Genomic DNA, 1,211 nt, shown 5'->3' with positions numbered 1-1,211 from the left:
AAGCTACATATTTCCTTATGAAGTTTGTTTATAAATCGTGCTTTCTTCTGTTTTCTTTCCCAGCATTCAAAAGCAATAATTTTACTTTTCACGTAATCAGAGTATAAGTTCATGAGAAACATGAAGTGTAGACTATTTACTTTAATAAGTTTTTCTCTCATATGTTTGAATAATTCAAAGCATGATTTGCAGTATTAAATAATAAATTTAAAAGATGTAGCTAATTCTAAAAAGGTGGTATGAAACACAAATGTGCAATCAATACAAACTACCTACATTAAGAAAACATAAAACTAAGAATATTTGTCCACATGCATTGCCTACTGATTTGAAGCAGCAGTAATTCATATAAAAGCTATCATGGGATGCACATAAGGTGGTTTTTCTACAATCCTACAAAAAGAATGCTGGAAGTTTACATTTGGAACCAAAATTGGAATTATTTTCCTGATGACAGAGTATAGTAAGACTATGAACTTTGCACTTTATAAGTCAGTAAATGGGGGTGGGTCAAATTACTTATTTCTATTTAAAAGGCCATAAAATGTGTTAATATTTATGATCTCCAATAACATTAAAATTTTAACTTCTTATAAAAATAATATACACATAAGCAAAGCAGGATAAAGAAAAAAAAATTACCCATGATCTCAATAGCAATTTTCTCTATTTTTCTAATCTACCTATTTATTCATATATAGAAAGAGAGTTTACTAACTGATGGGAAGTTCCTAAGCAAAGTTTACTGTTACATGAATTACAGATATCGAGCAGTGGGCAGAATGTCCTGATTCCAGTAGACCAAAGTGCATTGTCATTGGGAAACATAGTCTGGTGTGCACCCCTTCGAAGATCTTGGGGTAGCTACCGGCTGTTAATCATCTATCCTTCCTGAAGAAGTTTCTCTCGAATGGAGACATAAGCAGGGCAACTCCCATCCATCCCTTGCACCACAGGGATCCTTTTCTGCATGCATGCTTGGAAAGCAGTTCTTCCTTCATGGTTCTTATGGGTCTTCCTAAGAAGAAGCTCACGAGAGAAGTAAGTGAGAAGAAATACGGCATCCATGGCTGTAGTTGGTTCCAGAGCACGATTGGTACTGACCACTGTCCTCCTCCACTACCCACGCTAACTTCCTCCCCACCCTTAACTATCACCGCAGGACTTGGTAGCTTACAGGACATTGTGATACAGAAATGGCTACATAATTT

This window comes from Galeopterus variegatus, unplaced genomic scaffold, assembly GCF_000696425.1.
Source record: "Galeopterus variegatus unplaced genomic scaffold, G_variegatus-3.0.2 Scaffold5123, whole genome shotgun sequence".
Classification (NCBI taxonomy): Eukaryota; Metazoa; Chordata; class Mammalia; order Dermoptera; family Cynocephalidae; genus Galeopterus; species Galeopterus variegatus.
The sequence above is the reverse complement of the archived record's forward strand: the minus strand, read 5'-3'. Positions refer to the sequence as shown.